General features: G+C 29.1%; 1 protein-coding gene across 1 annotated transcript in view; it reads left to right on the top strand.

Annotated features, from left to right (window-relative positions):
- Positions 1 to 24040, top strand: part of LOC123296297 — a 743564-nt gene that overhangs the window by 285301 nt on the left and 434223 nt on the right. The gene's annotated exons all lie outside the window — the stretch shown is intronic.

Here is a 24040-nt window from a genome sequence, read left to right as displayed (position 1 = left end):
TAAGTTCGAATAATACCCCACCATGAAATCCAAATATAAAAAGAAATCCCATGATACCGCGAAATTGTGGCGATGATATTTCTCCAATATACATGGGAATAATAGCAAAAGCTGCCCCACCAGTAATACCTCTAATAAATTGTGTAACACATAACCAATAGACATCTTTGGCAAATATATTTGCAATCCATGTAAAAATTTCTGGTATAGTTGTTAATAAAATGGCATTTTTTCGTCCAAATCTACTTGCTAATATTGCACCAAATATTGGTCCAATTCCACCGCCAAATGGTACTGCAAAAGCTAACCATGATATTTCTGTTGGTGATAAAGATATTTCGGAATCGTTTGAGGACAGTTTTAGAATCGTTGGTGGAACCCAGCCAGTATGCATTCCAGCTATAAATGCTAACAAGTTTGCTAAAATATCATAATCAATTATCAGGAAAGAATATTCGTTTGAGAGTTTTAAATTTTAAGTCTTAATATTATTTCGATGGGTGATTCAGGATAAAATGTGAATTTCTATAGTTTTGATTTAAAAAAAAATTAAGTTTTTAAGCTGTCCGGCACGAGGGCAAACGCCATACAACAACCGAGATAGCTCAGTTTTAAAAAGGTCAATAGTATCGCACAATGGCTGGATTCTATTCATTTTGTGACGAATAAGTATTTACCTATGTTTGTTGCTGTATGATATTTGCCTTCGTGTCTGGCCACAAGTTCAGTTATTTTACTGAAATTTTTACAGTTCTAGGGACGTACCAACAACTGAAATGCCAAATTGTACCAAAAATTCTTTAGAATACCATAACTTCTTAGGGTGTATATTATTGGAATTTGTATTTGCTTCTATTTGTAGTGTACCCTCTGACAAAATATCATTTTCATTCGCATTGTTCTTAACTTTCGCCTTCGGAATTGTTGCAACAGTCGTTAATGGCAATTTTGAGTAGGAATATTCCCATTGATTTGATGTCTCATAATCAATCATCTGTTTAAAAAAAAAAATTGAATTTGTGAGTTACATTGGTACTTGCGTGTTACAATACTTGATAAAGCATATTTAAATGAAAATCCGCAAATATAGCTATTGTTTCTTTACAATTTTTTCTCCCTCCAATTTTTCACAATCGGATTTGTGACAAATTCACTCTCTTTTCATGAAAATTATTTCACAAGGCATAAAGTAAGATTGAAGTAAAGTATAAATTAGGATTGATGTAAACTAGATTAGTTGGCTTTGGACTCAAGTAAATATTACTTGCTTCAATGATCTCAATATCTAATTCAAGAAAATAAGCATTTGACTATTTAAAAATACATCATAGAAAGTAAATCTTTGCTTTCAAGAAAATATTAATCAGGGTTTAAAAATTTAGGATTCGATTTATTTTACAAGAATACTATACATATAATATAGAATTTCTTGGTATATAGATAAGTTCAAAATTTATTGCGCATATAGCATTCGCATTACCTACTCTATTGTACTTTCAATATTCCGAGGATATGATATTATTTACCTTTCATTGTCAGATACAAAAATTTTTTGAAAGTAAACACATTTAGATAGAGAATGTATCCATAAATCCAAAATTATTAAAATAATAACTTTTAACCTATATTCACTTTTTTTGTGCACTTAACTTCCTACCGTTAATATAAAAAACGAACTTTAAATTATTCTAAGCTATTTTTCCTTCAGATTGTGTGAACATCGATGATAAGTCATACACTATTTTATCAAAAATCGTGTTGTTTATATATTTTATATCGACTACAAATTAAAGCATAAAATTTGTTTTTACTACAAACTGTATGAACCTTAAGAAATCACACGTAGCCATTATATTACAACACATATATGTTAAAAATTTTATAAAATCCCCGACACAAAGTCATGTCTGATAGATTCATTTGTGGAATCGTAGCTCCTATACAGATGGGTCGATTTTGATTTTATGTTTTTTTGTTTGAAAGATAATTTGATCAATAGATGAGTGTCCTTAGCTCTGTTTCCTAAACTTGCAGCTCTGAAACGTAGGATACAATTTTAATTTTTGTTTATTTGAAATCTAATCCAATGGAGAGGTTCCGTTTGGAGAGTTCTAAAAGGAAAACATCGTATTGATCGAGTTTTTTATAATTTGAAGTGCAGATCATTGATATGCAAGTACAGTTATCACTTCCACCCGATCAACAAAATTTTGTGATGTCACATTCACATACGTGTTGAATACAAATAGTGTTTGTCCCATAAATCGTGCATTCGAATAGCGGTACAGAGAATAATATCCAATAGAGTTTGTTTGTAGTTTTTAGATTTGAAGTGTCAGTACCAGGGCTTCGTTATTTATCGTTTTATATTTGAGGATTTCTTAGTTAATATTGATAAAATTTAAAAGAGGAAAGTGTAAAGAAAAAGGTAATTTTTCTTCAGAGCCTTCGCAGAGTGTTCTTAGATGTGCTTCAAATGTAAGTTTAGGTTTCCGTACTCAAAAAATTTGTCGGGGGTTTTATAAATCTTGTAAATTTTATTTATTGAATTGATTGTTTTACTGTAATGTATGTAAATAAATAATAATAATAATAATTGAAGTAAGAAATATATATGGAACCTATGATGTATTTATTGAGTATAAGAAATTCGTTATATATCTACCGTATACTGTAAACTGTAGGAATACTGTATTTATAAGTGAAGGAATTATTAAACTGTAAATACAATTTATTTTTAGTAAACGTATTTTGATCGTTTCAAAATGTATATCATATAAATTCTTATTATTTGTGTTGTTATGATCCTTCTATACTATCTACACTGTATAAAATAGTACATGTAGTTTCTATATTGATTGTCCAAAAAATGTTCTTTAGACATGGCCATATATAAAGGGAGACCCATTTTTGCATGCTTCTGATCGTTGTTGTTTGGTGTTCGCCCGTGTGTCTGGTTACATACATTATTAAGAAAAAAAACTCGCAAAAGAAGGGACGGATTCTGTAGAAATAATATACGAACGAAGTATGAGTGAATTCAAAACTATCTCCGTTTAATCGATATATTATAAAATAGTGAGTAAATATCTCAATAATGATAATAGATAACAGTTTCGAAAATTTCATATAATATAAAACTTTTATTTTCAAAAGTTCTGTTATGTGGGTGGACAATCGCTGGATAGGCTTTTAAAAAAAAAAAGAGTATAATTATTATTGAGGCTTTTCTGCCCAAAAGAATACTTTGCCAGATTCCTGTAAGTGTGTTATTTATTGCTTATTATTTTTAACCTTCGAACTAAAAAAAAGGGTGTTATAATAAGTTTGATCGCTATGTGCGTGTGTCTGTCTGTCTGTCTGTTTGCCGATTTGTGGTATCGTAGCGTCTAAACGGAAGAACCGATTTTGATTTTTTTTTCGTTCGAAATGTATTTTATGTGTTCTTAGCTATGTTTCAAGTGCGAGTTCCGTACCGTAAAACTGAAACCGTACCTGAAACAATTGTCGGGGTTTTTTTTAATTTTGTAAATTTCACTTGTACGTTATTGACATTAATATCTGATTTGTATATGATATTGTTGCCGATAAAACGAATAATTTTTCTAAAATATCGCCTGAAGTAGATTTAAGAAAATATGTTTCTCTTGAAAACAAGTCATATAGTAGTCGTTAAAATAACAGAATTTTTGTTTTTTTAAATGCTCTGTATATTTCGAAGTAGACAAACTCAAATTGGGAATTTCTGTCTGTTTTAAAGATACACCATAGATTTCGTTTATATCGTAGATACGTTGTGACTATGTTTCAGCACCACCTATAATTTATATAAAAATATTATTAAATGTATAAAGAACACCAGGGGACAGGAGAAGGCTTGGTGGTGCAACGAATAAGTACTGTTGATAGTTCAAAGTAAACATCTATATATTTTAGCTTTCTAGTTTTGACCAGACAGCAGCATCTATAATAGACGTGGCTGTAACTCCAACTATCAGATAGATATATAAAAACATAAATACAAGTAAGAGATAATCAAGATAAACTGAGATATACTGTATATACGTGTGGGCTGTGGTGTATTGATGCAATATACCATGTGGGCCACTAAGTATTATCACCTAAAAGTCGTTTTCTAAAAGCCCTTGAATCAAGTTCTAAAGAAAACTTACAGAGAAAAAAAATTACTGACACTTCGGATATATCTTTCATAACTGATAAATTACGTCTGGCACCTGAGTGCTATAACAAATTTCTGTTTGCCAAATAAATCGGTTTTTGGTGTCTGTTTTTTTGGTTTTAGCTCCCAGATAGCAAACAGCGTGCGATAAGGAACAAAGTTCCAATTACATTCTTTAATGATAAAGTTAAAAAATATCAAAATTACAGCCCCACTTAAATGTTTTTAAAGTTATTTTTTATTTAAATATATATTCTATAATTCCACTAATATCTGGCACTCTAAAATTATAATTAATTTTTTTAATTGTCTTAAAAAAAGGAATTTTCCATACATAAGAATTTTTGTATGGCAATAAAAATATTTGTTCAATTGGAGGCGTTACAAAGATTTAATGAGCCGCCCGGTATATAAATGTATATTCTACGAAGATGATCCAAAGTCAGCCGGGTTCATCCGTACTACGACGAACAAACGCAAACACAAGTATTTTGTATAAAGACTAGGCGTTTATCATATTATAAAGGGTATAAGTTTCTATTCAGAAATATACACTGAAAAGGATATGGAAATAATAACTGTAGCATCTTATTCCGGGAGTAAGGAACATTATAAAAGTAGTAATTATAATATATTATAAATGTGAAAGTAAGGATGTTTGTTTGTTTGTTTGTTTGTTTGTTACACTTTCACGCAAAAACTAGCGAATGGTTTTAGATGAAACTGTACAGCAATATAGTTCATAAATCAGAATAACACATGAGCTATAAATTATAATGATATAGATATTAAAAAAAAAACTACAAAAATTAAATTTAATCTGACATTTACTATTTTAAATTTTTACAGAAATCTTTAATTTATAGAACAAAATGCTGATCACAGACGGAGCAGAGCTATGATCATTATTTTGAATCATAAATTAAAGATTTTTGACAAAATTTTTAATAGTAAATGCCAAACTATTCATGGCCACCTTTTCTGATATACTCAATGAATAATGATTATTTAAAAAATTAAAAAATTGACCATATCTTTTAGATGCGTAAAACAATCCCTTCAAGTGTTATGGAAGGGGGATAAGTGAGATCAAGACAGGTGAAGAGGGCGGGTTTAAACCCAGTGAAGAGGGCGGGTATCAAGCTAATCTTGATAATCTAAATAAAATAACTATCTTTATTAAAATTAAGGTTTTAAAGTCATTGGAAACTCAATTCTTGGTCTCCAGTTAAAAAATTCTGGCTATTTGGGAAAGTACATGATAATCACATCCAGAATGGTGCAAGTTATAACAGCAGGACTATCTTAAATAGTAGATAGCGTTAAAATAACGACAGTTTCTCAATACACTTATTTGCGTCCTTTTCTAGGTACAAGTTGTAGAAACTTTAGACAAAAATGATATATTATGAGTAATTTCAAATATGATACACAATGCTCCAAGCATTGGGTATTTCATGAGGTAAAAGTATTTGCAAGTCAGTAGCACTAGAGATTTTTCCGTGAAATGGGAATCATCCTGTAAAATGAAAATATAAAATAAATGAAACGTATATCAAATGAATTTATATGGAAGGAAAATAACTTCCACCGATAACAATTTAATGTTAGAATATAAAGATGTAACTTTCAAAGAAAGTTATAAATATTATTTTTCTTCGTATTATCGCAGAACTATGGTCAATCTAGCTGCCACGGAAAATTTAGCTGCCAGAGAGGTTTAAAGTACCTACCTAAGCGATGTTGTGCCAGTATTGCTTATGTAAGACAATCAGAAAACATTTCGTCGCTATCAAGGACGACAATGATATCCATTCTTTGTGAAATTTCAACATTTTATGTTTTTGACCTCCAAATGTCATAAAGAATGAGTAAAATGAAATGAAGGAGAAAATGAGTTAACATTGAATGTGTTCAAATAAAGATGCAACTGTTAAATTTTATGAAAATCAAATCGGAGTTAGGCGCACTTTGTTCATTTTTTCCACATTCGTCCATTGATCAGTTACGTTAGTTTTAACATAATCTCTTCAACAATTTAACTGATATATTTATTTTCCTGTTTTCCTGTGGTAATATATCCGTGTATATTACTGTAGGTACTGCATTTCATTTTATTTTGCTAAAAATTTCTATTTAAGCTTGTTCGGACACAATTGTACAGTAGGTACAATCTATACTTTTTTTAAACAGAAATTAATAATTTTAATCAGTAAATTAATTATTTAAATTTAGATAGTATCTAACATCACTAATAATCGGATTTATCAAATTATTAAATTACGAAAATTAATAATCGTCTTTTGAGTCTGTCCGTTTGGTCGACGAAAACATTAGTGGATGTTTTTATCTTTTTAATTAAGATATTTACAAGTCTCTTCGTCAGACTATTTTTTTTTTCAACGTAATATACAAGATTTATTTTTAAACTTTAAGTTTTAACGTGAAGTTTTATATTTTTTAATCCATAGACGGTGAACCAATACTATCGAAAATGTATGCCTTCGTTCAACATTTGATATTGACACCATGTTAAAATTTTTTTTATATTACATAATAAAATTAATAATTTTTAGAAACATTATTTTATACATATAAGTTAGTAATTAATAACAAATCAAAAATTCAGATTTTTAATTGTATACATTGCCTTAATGCCCGATTAAATTTAATTAGCCTTTTTCCACTGAAGGATTTAATGAGAATGTTTATAATTTTTCTGTAGTTAATTACAAATATTTGTGAGTATTATTTAAAAAATATAATGCTTTAATTAGCCTTTTTCTCAGAAGATCAAAAAAAGATCCGCTAGATGGCAGCACTAGGGGGGGGGGGGGGATAAATAAATCCATCTGCAGGCTCTTTTTTTAATCTTCAGAGGAAAACGGCTTATTACCATGTTAATAATGATTAGTTAACCAAAATTATTTCTTTTGTTTCAGGTAATGTGGAATTAAGTGACGTCTAGAACTTATGTGTATCTGATTATCTAAATAATACGTTTCTCACATTTGAGCGCGACAATTTGAATTTTGCAGCGAGTTATTTGGATATTATTAAGGAGTCACTACTTTTCAATTTCATTGAATTAAAATGGAATGATAATCATAAGGAAAATTTAAAATAAGTATTAGATGAATATCACGTATTTTTTTATGAAAAACGTAAACGAATTTCTTTTTATAATAATACCAAAATTTGTCATTTAGAAAGAATTGGAGTAAAATATATATAAATTTTCTAAATGTATATAATAAAAAGAGACACAAAGAAAATTAAAAAAGAAATTTTTGAATATTATCCAACCGTAATCAAATTATATTTATCATCTTGTGTGTGTCTCAATGTTTTTCACATGTTCATCTATATATTTAGAAGAAGTTTATTTTTGTTTTTAACATCTTGTTAGAAAACATTCAGTCCACCTCAAAAATTGAAATAAAAAGTTATATGATAGCTGCTATTATATTTACCAATATATCGGGATGTAAAATCAATTAAAAATCAATAGTCTCCTAACATAGGTACTTGATATCATATAAAGCAAGTAAAAAAACAATAGAAGGATAAAATTTCAACAGCTTTGGTAAATGCCATGTTGTCAACCGATTGGCTGTTTTCAAATTTGAAAAGATGAAAATTTATCCTTGAAAATATATTAGAATTATTTTCAATTTGGATTTTGATCAGGAAATCATATTCCAAGAAAATTATGAAAAAATGACAGTCCGTGAGCCCCTGAAAAATTTTTTCATCATGTGTAATGGTACAAAAGAATCTTGACAAATACAATCGGCTGAGCAAAGCCTTAAGATAGTATAATTGCTTGTCGGTTGTAAGAATTATAATAAAAGAGACATTGATTCGGTTAAAGACGTTCATGTGTCATCTTCTTTTCCTATATGCGATCAGTATGCAAATTTTATACAGAATGTTCGATTTACATCTAGGCATATAAATATCACGAGTATGATAGAATACATGCGTTAAGCCATGCATCTAAGTGAGAGGTATTATATACATGTGTTGAAGCTTCGATATACGTTGAGATAGTGTAGGACGCTTGGAGAGTGGGAGTTTCTTAGTTGAATAGATGAACTACATCAGATAAGCCACAATACAATTCACTTTTGCAATTTCATATAACTCTGTAATACTTGAAATATTTATATGCCTATAGTTGCAAATCGAACATTCTGTATAATTTTAAAGTGAGTGGAAAATTGCAAAAATTTGTTAAGTTTTGAAATTAATTTTTGAACAGCATATTTTTCCCTTTTTAAGTCATTTAAACGTTTATATTATCATTTTTTATTTATTTCTCTACTAATATCCTTAATACATGAACATTTTGAAATTACAGTATTACAATTTCCTAAACGAGAAAGTTAATGATCTGACCTCTAAAATCATATTTATCACGAGTTTTATTTTCTCTGTTGTTTCTATTCTCACTAGAAACAGTGAGAGAAGAGTAAGAAAAACTATTTAAAAAAAAACTTTTTTCTCAACAAGTTGAAAAAGATTCAATTAATGTATGGTCCCAGATGGGCAATTTTATATGTTCTATCATTTGTTTATAATTAGATAAATGTTTCAGAACATTAATGTTTATCTTTTCATTTTATTTGTATATATTTTTTCAGTGCTATATCTATTTAAAAAAATTTTCTCAAATATTCGGAGAGGAAATGGTGAGTGTAGGTGGGGCTTTGAACAATTTATATTTAAAAGAAAATGTTGAGTGTATAAAGATTTTTAATCTAAAATTTATGGCTTGAAAAAAAATTTAGTAATTTATAATTTTTATTTATCTCGACCATTTGGGCAAAGTTAGAAGTTGGAAGTACGCTTCTATCTGGCTGTAATTGTTTTGTCAGGTACCTACATGTTTGAGGATAGCTGCATAAATTATTATTAATTTCTACACTATTGTTGTATGGGGTAGTGTAATCGGGATTGTTCACGAAACGATTATTTTAATATTTTGTCCTTTAGGTTACACTGTTCTTTCCGCGCTATCTGTAAGAATTAAAAAAAATTATGATATGAATATGAAGTAAACATTGAGACTGCTTGTTATCGTTTTTTAATCCCTTTCCCTATATAATGTTCGCTAGTCGCTATGTCCTTAAAAATATATTATATATACTATATATACTATGTATATTTTAAAAGCGAAAGTGAGTTTGTTTGTTACGCTATCACGCAAAAACTACGGAATGAGTTTGAATTAAACTTTGCAATAATACATCAGAAAATACATAGGCTATAATTTTTAAAGAAAGCAGTTACCCGATCGCTTCGTTGGAGGATTTCGAAAACTACTGAATGTTAAGATAATATAACTCATTCATAAGCATAAAACATAGGCTATAATTTATAAAGATATATGGGCAGTTAGCCAACCACTTCACCGAAAAATTTAAAAATAGATTGGAATCGAGTATTTAGTTTTTGCTTATCCAAAACAAATATAGTTTTCGGTGCCTTAACATTTATCTCATTTATTAGGTTTTATACCATGCATATATGTAATATGCAAGGTTTACTAAGTTTAGTCCCAAGTTTGCAACGCTTAGGTGTTCATAAATAATCGAAAAAAGATATCAAGCTGAAATTTTTAGACCGTACTCAGGCCGTAAAAAGTGAGGTCGAGTTCGTAAATGAGTAACATAGGTCAATTTGGCCTTGGATCCGTAGGAGCCATCTTTAACCGTTAGAGGGAGAACAAAAGTTTAAATGTAAAAAATATTATTATAAAAAAATAACCAACTTTTGTTTGAAACATTTATTCGTAAACATTACTATTTACCCGAGAGGGCGAAAACTAAGCGTAAACTGTATAGTATGTATTATATGGGAATATCAGTTATGTATGAGTGACATGTATGTATGTGTAACGTGATAAAGTAATCAACACTGTCTATGCATGGTATTTCAACAATTAACTCAGTCATTAGTTTGTTTTCACTTATTAATTTTGAAAATATTTTCATGGATCTTAACTGTGTACGCAAATAAGAGATATATATAAATAAAAATACATATTTATTTAAATTAACAAACCGTATCATTTACAAAAAAAAAAAAAAATTGTTATACTCCTTTTAGCAAATATCGCGAGCCATAATATACATTTATAAATAATGTACATTTTACATGTCTTATATTAATGAGCAGTTCATTTGTAAGAATAAGGTATATATTATATAAAACATATATAAATCGTTGAAAAACTTGAAGAAAATTTAGTTATTTTTACTTTTTTGAGTGTAGGAAAGTTACCTTGGTAGGCATCCTTCAATCAAGGCTACCCTGCTGCAGTTTTTAGTTTTTCGACTTCAAACAAAAAAAGAGGAGGTTATCAATTCGAGTGTATTTTTTTTATGTGTGTTACCTCAGAACTTTCGACTTTGTGAACCGATTTTGATGATTTGAAAGTTGATGCTTCCCGTGTGGTCCCATTTCAATTTAGTCCAGTTCTGACAACGGCAACCATGAGAAAACCATAAAAGTCCTAAATTTGCATGTGCATAAACTATGCACGACAAACGGACAAATAACTCAATAACTTTCGATGATTCTCTTTTTTAGTGACAAATTAGTTAGTGTACTTCAGATTCAGTAAAAAGCACAAAATAAAAAGTAAATTTTAACAAAAAGAAAATCGACTTCAAAAGAAAACAACTTATTATGCACTAAAAAGTAAAAAAATAACGATAATATAACGTAGTAAAAATTATTGTTATTTTTGGAGTCGGTGTCAGCCAAGGTAATGTAGCAAACTCTTCTGTCAGAGTTGTTTCCTTGGCTGACGTCGTCTCCAAAAATAACAATTTTAACTACATTATATTATCGTTATTTTTTTACTCTTTAGTGCATATTGATTTGTTTTTCAAAAGTTTTTCTTTTGTAGTCGATTTTCTTACTGTTAAAAGTTTTTTTTTAATCTATAAGCTATTCCTAAATACAAAATACTGACCTGGCGACTAGCAGTTTCATTATGCCCTTATGGGTAGGGTACAAATACTACCTTAGAACACACAATAAAAGGGTAAAATAAAAATGAAGATAAAGTAGAGCAGTGAATAATACAAAATAAATCCGTTTTTCTCCAAATCTTGGTAGAAATGTTTTTGTGTTGCAAGTGCGGGCCATTTTTCGAGCGGTTATTTTAAGATGGCTGACTTTCAGATATTTTTTCTTCATTAACTTGCTGCGAATTAAGTATGTTTTGCATCTGAGAGTGGTTGCTATAAGTTTTTGTCAGGCAAAGTTTAAAAGAACTGTTTTTGTTATTTTTGCGTTTTTAACTACTCTTTCATTAAGCAGTAGCACCTTTACACCATTATGAACTGAAGTAAAAAATATGACTGACATTGACGACCTTCTCAAATTTTATGTAAATAAGTTACTTTCTTATATTTTCTTTGATCATTATTCTATTTAGTACAATATTTTTCTTGTAAAGAAAAAATACAAATTGTTTCTTCTTGTTATACTATGTATACAGTGAGATTTCGTTACATCTAGGCATTATAAATATCACGAATATGAGAGAATACATGCGTTTAGCAATGTATCTAAGTGAGAGGTATTATATACATGTGTTGGCCCCCACTCTCTGCAGGCATACAACAGAAGAACAGTTGTATAGCATAAAAGACATCGAAGCCACGATACAAGTACCTTTTGTAATTTCATAGAACATACATCTATAATAACTCTTACTTAGATGCATTGCTTAACGCATGTACTCTGTCATACTTGATATACTCTGTCATAAAATCACTTGATTATCAAATTCGAGGGTGATTACATTCAAGGTTGGAAAAATTTCTGCTCCTTCTTTATGCATTTAAGAAGAGTTGGAAAGCATCCTATAGATATCTAACTGCTATTTAAGTTCTCATTAAAATCAAAGAAAATATTTACAAAAATATTAAAATGAAAACTGCCAATGAAAAAACAAAATTTTTAATTTCCTCGCAAAAAAGTATATACTTACGTCACCAAAAAATAAGAAAAAAGAACTGAAATGTTAATATTTACAAATCATTTAACTGTCTCAAATAATTAAACATGGCTAATTCTCAAACATTCGTAGATAGAAGTATTTTTGCATTCTACATAAAGCATAATACAAAGTTGTCATGATTATTAAATTACAGCAAAACTGCTTCATAATAGCAAATTGAAATTTCAAAATATTCGAGCAAATACAGAAAAATAAAAAAGCTAAAAAAAAGCTTATGTAGAGAAAGTTAAATTATATCTTCAAAAATATATCTTCTGTTTGAAGCTTAAATCTGATTTTCTTTATCAAATCATTCTTGTTCTTTCTGAACATTATAGGTAGCTTGTATGATTTTCATGGCGTTATCTGAATTCCATTTTATTATAATTAAATCGATTTAAAACCCAATTAAGATCTTAAAATCTAAAATTAAAAATCCAGTTTATTTAACTATTAAGTTAATTATTTTCTAAGAAATTGTCTGAAATCGATCCAAGAAATTCGCCTTTCGTATCGGTTTTTCGCAAAAATCTCAGTAACTAATTATATGAATCAAATTTATGTAAAATTTTGAATCAAAATCACTTTATGTAGGTACTCAGTTCAGTTGAAGTTTGAGATAAAAAGTTTTTGCTCGATTTTTCGAAACTTTCTTGGAGAGAAAGAAAGCCCTTGGAAAAAATCACAGTCAAGTTTTTGTTTCATATTTTGATAAAACTTGGTATATAGAGTTATTTTTCTCAAAAACTTCAAAAATTATTACACCTGAAATCCTACAGCACAGACAGGTAACATTATTTTGCAAAAGGTTCTCGTCAGTCCCGAGAAATACTCATGGATTTGTCAAACAAAATAGATGTGTTTTTATGACTTCTTTGCCCTTAAAGTTCCAAAAAAGACTGTTGCCTTAAGGAAAATGTGTACAAATCATTCTAAGCAAGACTACAAAAGAAGCTTTTGATATGGATATTTATTAGGGAGGAACGCGGTCCTTTTTAGAGGTAATAGTTGAACTTAATTTTACTTTGCCTATATCTAAAGTAAAAGGTTTTTGACCATTCAAGCTAAAATGTCATCTGGGTTTCACTGTAGACAGTAAATAAGTTGAATCAGAACAAAAAAATAAAAAGTACTGAGAAGGCACAATAAAATGTCGAAAGACAAAAAGTAGAATAAAATAACATAACCTCACTAACGCACACATACAAAATACCAACACATAAAAAGCAAACCACAATTCTAGAAGTCAAGCTAGAATTCTAGTACAATCACACACAGATATAGAAAGGTTCAAGCCCAACCAATGATGTTGGTGTTTGCGACAATGAGGCGAGATGATTTTAACACCATACACACAATAAAAACAGAACAGCATAGAAATGAATCGAATTGTAAATAGTAGTCGCAGTAGAAGAATTGTAAAGTTCAGCACATTCTTTCAAATATGTGTTAAAATGTAACTTTTGTGTATATTTTTACCCTTTATTCCTTTATTATCATTTTGACAACATTTTTACCACCGCTAACAATCCTTACAGAATCGAAGATGAAGGTACAGAAATGTATTTTCAGTGACAGAATCAAATGACCTCTGTACACATGGATAAACAACCATTATAATTTAATCTATAAAACCAGCATTCAAATTCGATTGGCGTCATTCTATGGTGGTATTTTGCGAGAAATTATAATAATGTCAAGGCCACTAAAATAATAGTTGCAATGTTGGTATCAGGTAAAACTGATGATTGAAGGCTAGAAAAGAAATACTCTCTTCTCCTGAAAGCAAGTAGAAACAATTCAAATCTGCCTGGACACACTCAGTAATGATGAAAATTAATTTGCATTGTGGAGAACAGAAAATAGTCTTGTCAAAACTAAAGAGAGTAGAGAGTAGAGTTGCTAAACTGTGTATTCGTAAGTCTCTAATACACCGACTGTGAGTAGAAAACTGCAAAATTATTCTACTATGGAACATAGCAAAGCAGTATATTATAGTCGAAGTAAACAATTGAAATTGCAAAATCAGAACAGAAAAATGCTACCAAAAAAAATGAGACGGCAAAGATACGATTCCCCACTGGCGTTAACCACAAACATGATGCGAGACAGTTTCATAACAAATATGATGGAACCTGTTGGAATAAATAGTAGAGGCTGTGAGCCGCTGAAGTTTGAAAACATAAGTATATGAAAATTAAAGTCGAAAAACGAATATCCTCGAAGAAATAAAATGGAAGCGAGCTATAACGACTGGCAATCTCAATCTAAACTAAACTCAGAGTCTAAAGCTTTGTGGAATTTGTAAGAAAGATAAGATTGTGCCGAAAGAAAAAAGTTTATAAGTTACACTGCTTTATATTTTGACATACATTATTTAAGTTTGCTCAAAATTGGATCGCATCAAATGAACTGAGGGTACGTAATCCACATATCTCACAGTACCTAAAAAAACATATGGTATCTTACTTTGTTTAGCATTTGAAGCTGCAGAAACACAGGTCAGCATCGCATGCGATTCCGCGATAATCTGTAGTCAGGGTTCGACCAACACGTATGGTCACTCGTCGCGCTGAAAAAGTAATATGCATCGTGGACGAAAGGCTGGAGTGGATGCATGAGGAAGATATACATACTACTAACCATTGTCTTCCTGCATTACCGAAAAGCATGGAAGAAATTTGCCCTGTTATTTTAATAGAAAAAGTATATGAATGTCCTTGGAGTTATTACAAAATTCGGTGATGCTTCTATCAAATTTTTGCTTTTAGTTTTATTAAATTTGAATTAATTCTTTATAGGTTATCCGAACATTGTATTATTTTCCAGATTTATAAATCTTACGTATGGGGGAGGAGGTCCAACTAAACCTCACTAAATTTCACCTAAGGGGGTCGAAGGAGGAATATAAATTGAATAAAAAACAGCTCACATAATTAATGGATGACACCTCATATACTCAATGATTCCAAAAAATGTACCTTTGTTCGGAGTTTTGATAATCTCTTCGAAACAGCCCAATATTGAATTCCTAAAATTAAATTTGCTTATTTAACATTTTTTTACTACAATCGCAATAAGTATTCGAACTTTTTCCATATAAAAAGTCTTAATTTATTTAGCTTTGAAACTTGAAAGCTTAAATGCGTTTTCTTGGAAACTAACATAAATGTTTTGCTGTACTCCACAAAAAAAGTTTACGTATAGAGGCAAACATTGTATGAAATAAAGAATATTGTTTGTATGTATATAAAGTTGGAAAATTGATTGTAGCGGTTTTAAGTATATTATTGTAGCTACTAACGAAAAATTTTTACGATATAAAATAATAATAACCTTGCATCTTCTTTTATTATGTTGTTGCCACCACAGTTTATGTCGTACAATTATTTTGGGTTTGGATAGCAAAGCTATATTTCTCTCTGTTTTCTGTTTAACTCACTCACTCACTCTTTTCACTACGTGCTTTTTTAAGGGCTATGTATACAAAAATTAATTATGAATTAAAATTAGTAGGCTGTAAACAATTGTTTTTCAACTTTTAAACTTCATATTTTATTAAAATTGAATGACTTGAAAATTTAATAATTTACCATTGAGAGGAAGGAGTTGCAAGTATAAACGTTAATTATATTAAATATAATAATTTTTATAATAAGGGTTTCCCATCAAGGGAGTCATAACGACAAATAATTGGGCTATATGACGTCATAATAGGTACTTTTTTGTTTATCATACCATTTTCTGTAATTAATACCAGCTAAATGGTAATAGCCCATTTCCTGGATATCATAATGCAATATTTTACACGTATGGAAATTATTAAACTTATTTTATTAAATTGAATCCTACTGTGCAATACACGATTTTGAAATATACTGCTGGTAAAGCCACCATTGGCTTTACCAGCAGTAAAGCTGGCATTACAGAAAACAAAACAAAAACAAAAAGAAGGAAGATATTGCTCCATTTTGTCTAAAAATCAAGATCTAATTGTTTTACATTACATTATATCCTAATTAACAGATGTAATTTACGTTAGCATGGTACAAAAAGCATCTTATTAGGAAGAAAAATGACCCCTGTACTTTGGAAAGAAGTTCCTTAACTCGGCTTGCCATGATATGTCATAAATTGTTCGGACACTCTTAGTGGAAAACCCTTTGTATTGAAATATTTTAATCAAGAACATAAATAAAATTTATTTATTTTATTCTTTATAATATTTTTTGTATGTTTTTGGTATTAATTTACATTAATTAGGTTTTATTATTTTTTACGATTTTGTTAAAAAAATTATGTAAAATATTTTAAAAAATAATGAGATATTGTTTTATTTTACTTTGGATATTTTAAGCTTAAAACAATCTACAATTTTTAAAATTTAAAATCATCGATGTAAATACGATGTTTATATTTTGAACGTCGAATTTAGAACGTCCGTTTATTGGGAACGAAGAAAATTTCAATTCTTCTCATTGTATTCGAGAGAATATTAAATAATTGCCTCATTTTGAGAAAAATTATTCATGAAAATGATAAAATAAGAGATCTTTAGATTAATAGAAAAACTATTTTTCTGTAAATATAATCTTAAAGTAGTTTTCGACTTACACATATAAATTTTACTGAACACCTCGAACTAAAATTATACCGAGTATAAAAAAAGACAAGCACTCACAAATCTGCACATTATTATCCGAACAAGAAAGAACAATTTATAGAAACCTTGTATTCTTTGGTCTTTGATGATGCGAAGAAAAAGATTTAAAAATTAGAAATTAAAAATTTGATCCAATACAAAAATGACGAACATATTTCGGAAATTTGGGGTTACAAGTTGATTCAAAGAATGATATGTGAAAAACGTAAATGCCATATCAGTCTAAATACGCATTCTTTATCACCGTTTTTAGAAATAAATAATTAAAAAAACACGCTCTCTCTCTCTCGAAATTTTCTTAATCTGGAGACTAATACCAATACTAATCAAATACTAGAATAATTCCAAAGAAAAGAATCGATAAAGACAAGTATGCTAACGCTATTTATACCACCAACCTTGCCTCGCGAGACATTTTTAGTATCCTCAATTTCGTGATATTTTTTAAACCCGGGACTAAAAAAGGGATGTTAGGTTCGACCGTTATATGTGTGTTCGTTTGAAAAGTAATTTAAGGGAGAGTGTTCTTAGCTATGTTTCAAATGCAAGTTTAGGATTCCGTACCCGAAAAAACTAAAAAATTAACGATGATGTTCAAAATCGGCTCAGTTGGGAAAAGGTTTTAAGAAAAAAGGTAATTTAATGGAGAGTGTTTTTCGATAGGTTTCAAGTCGATTTTAGTACGTTTAACTTGAGTAAAACGTTTCAAGCCACTTTGTTAATCCAAAAAGGAAGACCATGAGAATCTGAGGGCCGCGAAAACCAAAATCGAATCTGTAACAAAGAATTTAATTATGGCATGAGATAGTTACCCACCAAACTTAATGAATGTTAGTTTTTTTGCAATCTTCGGTATAAAATAAACAACAAATTTTCATGTTATGAAATGTGTGGTTATTTGTTATTTGTATATGTGGTAGGATGATAGTTTTTGATTCTAGAAAAACCAAATGAAAATTAGAACATAAAATTTAATTTAAAGTTGTGTGGAAAACTATATCATTGCATCTCCATCATAGTACAAAACTTTCACATGAAAATACTAGTGAAAATTAGTTTTTGAAAGTTGTAGTTGACATTATAAATACATAATATAGTAATTAAAGCATAACTGAAGCTGTTTGTGCTTGTTTTACCTCCTTGAGTTTCAATGATTAAATTTATACATATATATTTATTTATCAAACATTATTCCGCCATATTTGGATAGTCGATTTAGCTATATTATACCACTTATCAAATCGTAGCACATTTGAGATGCCGCACAGTGGAGTCTTTATACCAAATTTCCGGACAAAACATAATGAAGGGATTTGACAAAAATTAAAAAAAAATTTTTAGTCATATTTGCCTTCTTCATATTCATCTTCAAACCAAAGTATTTCATTTTCTTCTTCAATTTTTTTAAATTTTTTTTTGCTTCGGAATCACTTTTTCACTTATGCTCGCTTTTGTTTCGACGTAAGGTGATTTTGGAATTAAAAGTTAGAAATTTTCACTGGAAAACTGCTTGTTCCCTTTTCAGCTTTTGACTTAAGCTTTGACATATCTCTATCCTTATCTTAGTCTTAAAAGAAAAGGCGCAAGTCCGGGAAAATTTTTTTTGATAAACATGTTAAAGAATACTTAAACTTTGTCCTACTACAAGAAATTTTAACGAGCAAAAAGGGGCACATAAATTAAAAGCTTTGAGTTTGATAAATTTAATGAAAAAAAGTTTTTTAACAGCAAATATGTATCTAACAGCAAATATAAATACTGATAAATAAAGCACAATCCTTCGTCTTCAATATAAAAAAAATATCTTTACTTTTTGCACTAACATACACAGTGAATTGAATGGCTCGGTAAATCGAGAGCAACAAAAATAATAACTAAATCCGTTAGAGCAGGTAGAGTGGAGTTTACAAAACGGGCGGAAGGGGGCGAGGTTCAGGTAACTCAAGTGACCTATTTGTGATGGAGTTGTTCTCTAACTACACCAAAAAAACAATGCAAAACAAAAGAGTTGAAAATTGACTGCAAAACAAAAGAGTTGAGTTTTCTGACTTTTGTCTCGATATTTGGTTTAAAAACTCCACTATGCGCGCTGGAGAACAATGTTCCGTATTTTCATCTTTGCATCTATTTGATTTATTTTGAAAAAATTTTTGTTTATCCATTGATAGAGTATTTATTTGTTTATTCGTTCTCATGGAAGAAAATTTACCGTCAATTTTTATAAATATTTCCTCTGTTTATTAAAATTTATCCAAAAGTTACATTAATTTGTCAAACAGTTTCATGACCGTTACTCACCGCCTCGTAAATGGCACTCCAGTATATAACAGGAACTCATTGATTAGGATTTTTAAGAAGTAGAACTCTTTGTTCTCTAAGATCCGAATTTGTTTTGTTCTTAATAAAACAATGTTAATAATACATAATTAAATAAACCATAAGTTTTATTTTTTATTTAATAAAAATTGAACAAAATAAATAAAAACTCGAAATAATTTGTATGTTCCGTATAACGTTTTAAAAGTACGTTTTCATCAACTCTGTAAACGAATGACGAAATATGGTACAATTTAAAAACTGAAAAAACACGCTTTTGTAACTTCTGAAGAGTAGAAACTAATTTCTATAAGTTAAAAAAAAAAAGAGTGAATAAGAAAAAATAATTTTATCGTAAAATAGCGTGGGCTGCTAGATTTTCATTAGTTTGTAAATAAATATTGATATTGACAGATATCGATAAAAATAAAGTCATTAAAAAATATATTCAAAAGCATCACACGCTTTTTACGATAAAATGATTTTCTTTTAATAACTCTAATTTTTTATTTTTTAGTTTAACTAGTTAAAAAAGTGTATGTTTTTAAACTAGTATTTAATTTCTACTTTCTAGTTCTACTAGCAACAAAAGCGTATTTTTTAGTTTTTAATCAATTATTTATTTTTGCTTTTTATTCTTTAGCGATGATAATTTCATAGTACCTAACAGAGAATACGCTTTTTAGTTAGTGTAGGTATCATATTTATGTGAAAAAGACACCACCGTGTTTTCAGCTATGGAAAAAAACGTTAATCCTGATCGGGATTATTCGAGACACTTTCCGATAATTCGACATTTGGAAGTGGATGAAAATCATGCTCAAAGATTTTTGGTGCGGATTCTTTGAAGGTGATTTTCGCGCATAAATGCATTATAAAGATACATAAATACATGCATATCTTTATAATTAATTGAAAATATCATACGAAGTTGATGTTATAAAATAGGAAAATGTATAAAAATGCTGAAACATTTAGAAAAATATCAGTATCCAAACTTTTTAGATCACAATAGAACGTCATAATAAACTTAGCAAGAAAATAAATTAAAATTAATTTGTTTCTGGAGGATTCTGAAAACTTATAGTAGTAAAGTTCGATTTTATATTTCTTCGTAAGATTAAAGTCGCATGAATAACATACAGGGTTGTGAGCAACTTTATATAAGGTGACAATTTTTCTATGATGATCCACTAGACATTTTTTTAACAATTTAATTTCAATAACATACTCTTCTTATTTTATAATATCTGCTAATTAATTTGTGAAAAACTTTACATTATACGATTAATTATTATCGAAGTTAAATAAAAAACATTATGAAAAGAAAACGGCGAAAAAAGTCTGCTATGCACTATAATAATTAATATACTTCACGATATTATATTTTTTAAATATTATTTATTCTTTCATTTAGTTTGCACACTAATTAAAAATTAATACAAGAGGAGATGAACCAGTCAGTTCAAGATCCGAGGAGTATCTTAACTAATTTATGTAAACAAGTTCATAACAAAAAAAAAAAAAAAAAACCTTTAAAAAATAATAATAGCCTGACAGTATTATATTAGCCACAATGAGTATGATCCTTAAACTCGCCATTTAATGATTTTCAGACTAAAAACCATTTAATAAACACTGATTAAACGAAAGTGCTGTTAACCTTTCTTTAACAAAAACGTTTTGTCGTTTCGATCAACCATTCTTAGCCCGACTAAACAGGAGGAATGTTATTAGTTTAACTTGTCTGTGTATCTGTGTATCTATCTGTGTATCTATCTGTGACATCGTAGTTCCCAAACAAATGAAGCGAATTGAATTTGTTTAACGGGTTAATTTGATTGAGAGTGTTCTTAGCTATGTTTCAAGTACGAGCTTTTTTGGATGAGTGATAACATATTTTTACCCCGACTATACAATGGCGAGGGTTATGTGTTTGATCCATATGCATGTATGTTCATTTGTTCCAATTTGACAAATGCGGTATCGTAAGAAGCCTCTTGATCGCCCACTGGTTATACGCTATATGGCGTCACCATTAAATTGAACATGGCGCCCTCAAGAGGCCATAAAGCTATGATAGCACTATTAAAAATTTATATATATATATATATATATATATATTGTTATACTTTCTCACGAAATTATAACCCCAAAATGGCTTAAATAAAATAAAGTTCAAAAACTTAAAACCAATTACAGAATAGCGCTCTTAAAAGTAAGAAATCAAGAAAATATTTTCATCCGAAATTCTTATAGTAAGTGAAATCGTCATTACAGTCGGGAGACCTCTTTTTGGTCCTTTGGAAAACTGTTTAATCTTAGAATCCTCCGGCTGTAATGACAATTTTACTTGTCCTACCAATTTCAGATGAAAATATTTTCTTGTTTTCATACTTTTAAGAGCGCATTTTTGTAATTGTTTTCGATCTTTATTTTATCAAAGCTTTCCTTACCACCTTTTAACAAAAACTTTTATCAAATAACATCAACGCGTGTTAAACTTAAAATTTATAGAGTCCAGCTCACAAGTCTTTGTTTCAATTTCACCGCACATTTTTTCGAGACATTAAAAACGATTAAACAATTAAACGTCAAATAGACGAATTTCCAATTTTTTTGTGAAATAGTTACGATGAGTTCAAAACGAAAGAATAACAGAAAAATATACATTTCTTTTTTCGAGTGAAACCAATAACTTCTCCATCAGAATGTTAATGCTAGTATTATATAATTAATTTTCAAGAATAATAAGTAAAAAAGTCGACGAACGACCAACGTTGAAGGTTTGATTTGAAAATTAAAAGAAAAACGTAAAGGAAAAAAAAGTACGTTTATAAAATAAATAAAAAGTGTAGAATATTATTATTTTATTTATGTGTACCACTACGATCTAAGATAATCATCATAGTTGATCAACTACTAGAAAATAAAACTAGTAAATTTGTAAAGGTACAGAGAATTTCAATAAAATTGTAGGACAAATTAACACAAATATATCTTTTTTAGAGTTTTTAAAAGTAAAGTGGAGTACAAGGGGTGAAAATATTTTAAAATAAAACTGATAGCTCGGCTTTTTCAAATCACTTTCAAATGAGTTTATTTTTCAATTTGGTTGGCAAAAAATTTGGTTTTATACTTGAGCAAATGAAAACAGTTTAGAATGGGTGAGTCAATCATTATTCACTTTCGCATTAAAAAATATCTTTTAGTGTTTGTATGAAATTCATTATGTTAATAAAAGTAATTATCCATTTTGATTATCCTTTAAGTAATTTTATATTCTCTGTAGATAAATAGTGTAAAACTTCTATTCCATGAATGACATATTTTTTCAATTAATATGTTATAGACGAGTTTTAATTATATCTCAAACTAATATGTTCATAATATGTTTCACTAATTCAATTTTTCCTGAAAATGACTGGTTATTTATTCTGTTAATTTTTTTCGCAGAAAATTTCAGCTTTTCATGCTTTTGTGCTTTATAATTAAGCCAGATGACGCTGAAAATATTTACCCAATAGTCTGTGTCCTTCGATTTGATTTTCCTTCCTAAATTTTAAATATCTTAAAAATTATAGAGGTTTAAAAGTAACAGTTTAGCCTGGAGACATTCCAGACTTATGTGACTAACAAGTGAGTTTCTTCGTAAAACTTAAAAAGAAACCTTTTCTACTCTCCAATCTTTCATTATTGAGGCCAGTTTTTTTTATATTAAAAATTTGGATAATTTTTTAACGAAAAACTATTGGACGCATTTATTGTACTCAACAGTTTATGTCCTATCTACCAAATTTTCCCTGGTCAGAATCCATTGAGCGATTCTTGTTTATTTTGACCGTATTACTACATTATTTAAGAAAAGAGAAAATTCTATAAATTTTTGAAAATTCAATTTACAATTGAATTGCTACAATTTAATGTTTGAATTACATTTATTATTCAAAAACTTTTAATTCTAAAAAATAATGAGTGTAAATAAAACAAAAACTTCTCTATCATCCAAAATACAATTTATTATAACAATTTATATAAAATAATTACAACAAATAAAAAATCGTCCTGTGAATAATAATAATCCAATAGTATATAAATATGTATTACACAGATAAAGTTTATCTGTATTCATTGAACCTCTAACGAGTACCAAGCATCGGTATCAGCATAGCAGTACAGAATCGAGTCTAGGGTCAGGTATAGAATTTGATAAACATTTTCAAATCAGGATTTTGAGAAACTCTGTTGTCAAAATTGCCATTGAAAATTTTCATAGCACAGACTTCTCTTTCAAAGGGCCTGGAAAACGATAACGATAAAAATCTAGAATAACGGGGAAATCTCAAAAATAATGAATTGAGAGAGATATTTTACCCTCTAGCTTCTGATGATTCTCACACGTCTCTCTTTATAATAGTTTTATTTTGCCCCACAAAGAAAACATATATAACAAATCTAAAAATTTTCCAATTCTATTTCTTTGTCAAATTACTTAGCTGGCAGGTATAGATATTTCATATTTAATTTGAAAAATTCACCAGAACTCTGAAATGTTACCACGCAAAAATGACGCCATGATGCATAAACTTACTTTTACATACAGGAGCATCTTTTTCAACATGATTCCTGATGGGTCATTTGGTCCGAACAATTCTAGCATTTGCTTGTGGTCTACAAACACCACGCCTGATTCCAGACCTAGAAATATAAATACGCTCCTCAATCCACATCATCACAGTATTTCATCGCTAGTATTTCTATCTTCTACTTATTTAAAGTAGTATTTGCTAAAGAAATAATAGTAGAATGAGCTCGTAGTAGTAGTAGTATTAGAAAACATTATAGAAACAGAAATGTCGGT

This window comes from Chrysoperla carnea, chromosome 3 (genome assembly GCF_905475395.1).
Source record: "Chrysoperla carnea chromosome 3, inChrCarn1.1, whole genome shotgun sequence".
Taxonomy (NCBI): Eukaryota; Metazoa; Arthropoda; class Insecta; order Neuroptera; family Chrysopidae; genus Chrysoperla; species Chrysoperla carnea.
This window is presented reverse-complemented; position numbering and strand designations above follow the sequence as displayed.